The sequence below is a fragment of the Nannospalax galili genome, unplaced genomic scaffold (assembly GCF_000622305.1).
Source record: "Nannospalax galili isolate Female #2095 unplaced genomic scaffold, S.galili_v1.0 scaffold203, whole genome shotgun sequence".
NCBI lineage: Eukaryota > Metazoa > Chordata > Mammalia > Rodentia > Spalacidae > Nannospalax > Nannospalax galili.
Window position 1 is genome coordinate 1,692,923 of NW_008351640.1, and position 2,302 is coordinate 1,695,224.

Consider the following 2,302-nt stretch of genomic DNA (forward strand, 5'->3'; position numbering starts at 1 on the left):
CCATATTTACGAGATTTTCTTGAGTCTCAGAAGTCACTTTGGTCTTTAAACACTTTTGAGATTGTTAAAGACTACACAGACTTTTGAAGTTGGACTAAAGGCATTTTGTATGATAAAATGGTCATGAATCAATTAGGTTAGGGAGTGGACTTAGTGGTTTGAAAGAGAATTGTCCATTTTAGATTCTGATATTTGAATATTTCTTCTCCAGTTATTAATGCTGTTTGGGGGAGTTTATGGAGTTAAGTTTTGGAGTCTTGCTGGAGGTAGTATTTTACTCAGGCCAGGCTTTGAGTTTATAGCCTTACCCCACTTTCAAGTCACTTTCTGTGTTCCCTGTGTGTGGAAGGAGATGTGATCTCTGCAGATTCCTACTGCTCCTGCCATGGTTCTACCATCCGTATGGTCTCTGCCTGTGGAACCATAGGCAAAAACAAATTGTTCCTTCTATAAATTTATTTTGATTATATCATATTAACAGCAATGGAAAGGCAACTAACGCATGTATAGTGAAAGAAATGCAAATATATTTAATTTTTTAAGTTTCTCTTTTATGTGTGTGTGTGTGTGTGTGTGTGTGTGTCTGTTTGTCTGTTTGTGTAGCAGAGGTAAGCATCTAACAGAAGATTAAAAGGGCATTAGATCCCCTGGAACTGGTTGTGAGTCATGTGATGTGGGTGCTCTGAACCAAGCCTAGGTCCTATGCAAGAGTACAAATGCTCATAAGTCCTCACATTTATATTAAAAATGAGCTTTTTAAAGCAATTGACTTTGGATAATATTGATGAATTGAAGTATATTAACTTTACTCTTCCTGTAATAAGGCTTTATAAGCATTTTATTGATAAGGAGCTTCTCTTGATGAGGACCTTAACACTTTGGAGCTTCTTGCTAATGTAAATTTCCATCTGGTACCTGTATCTTTGGCATCTGTGTGAAACTTTTGCGAATAATCAGTGTGGAGTGGTTGAAGTCAGTATTATCTGAATATATGTATTGGCTAGACATTGCTGTTTCTTTTATTGTATTTAAGCCAATTTGCTTAGCTTCAATCAGTCAATGGCTATATTTTTATCATATCACACAATATTCCTCTAATGGTATATTTGTATCTTACTTACATGTCATTGTTTTGTATATTTTGGCCTTTTCTGAAATGTTAAATATTTATCCATAAAAATTTCAAGTATTTCCTCACAACTTTTTTTTTCAAAACCAACTGATACAATATAGAACAGTTATACTCACTTCAGCAGCATGTACACTAAAATTGGAGTGACACAGAGAAGTTTAGTATGTCCCCATGCAAGGATGACATGCAAATTCATGAAGTGTTCCATATTTTTCAGTAAAAAAAATTTAACAGAAAATATATAACAGTCGGTGCTTTTGTTTTATTGTTTTTTTCTTGATATTGTTTCAATGAATGTGAATCACAGTGTGTGGGGTGTGTGTGTGTGTGTGTGTGTGTGTGTGTGTGTGTGTGTGTGTGTGTGTGTGTGTGTGTGTGTGTGTGTGTGTGTGTGTGTGTGTAAGGCGAAGTTTGAGAGTTTGACATCAGGCAACTTTCTCAGTCATTCTTTTAAAAAATAAAATGACAGGGCTGGAGCGATTGCTCAGCAGTTAAGATCATGAACTGCTCTTAGGGAGGACTCAGGTTTGGCTCCCAGCACCCACATGATGGCCAGCAACCATTGGAAACTCCAGGTCCAGGGGATCTGACACTCTCCCCTCACCTCTGCAGGTACTGTGCGACACAGGTGCACTTACATACACATGCAGGCAATATATACATAGACATAAAATAAAAATGGCAAATAAAATATTTTAAAAATAAAATTGCATTATTCTAATTAATTCACAAATTGAACTATCTCACAATTGATTTAAGGAACCCACTCAGACACTTGGTCAATCCCAAACTCTATATATCTTGGTGTCCAAATTAGTTTCTTAGGTAATAGCTCTCATTGAAGCTAGAGCTCACAGATTTTGCTAGACAGTTTCACAAGAGAGCCCTCAGCAATTCTCCTTCCCTGCTTCCTCAACACTGGGGTTACAAGTACATGTTGGCTTGCCCAACTTCTTTTTTTTTTTTTTTTTTAATTGGTTGCTGTGAATTGAAATCGGGTCTTCAGCATTGCTGGGCAAGCAGGTTACTGACTGAGACATCTTCCCAATCCCAAGATGTTTATTTCTTAAGATTTCTATTTTGAAATAATTTTGGTTTTTCACATGGGTTGTAATGTACTATGCAGACTCTCCACATGATTCCATTGGGATTTCTGCAATGTATAACCAT

General features: G+C 36.6%; 1 non-coding gene across 1 annotated transcript; it reads left to right on the top strand.

Moving 5' to 3' along the window:
* The first annotated feature begins 1,240 nt into the window (after positions 1 to 1,240).
* Positions 1,241 to 1,346, top strand: LOC115066872. The gene has a single exon (XR_003846315.1). It is a non-coding gene; the product is annotated as a U6 spliceosomal RNA (small nuclear RNA).
* Positions 1,347 to 2,302: the final 956 nt, after the last annotated feature.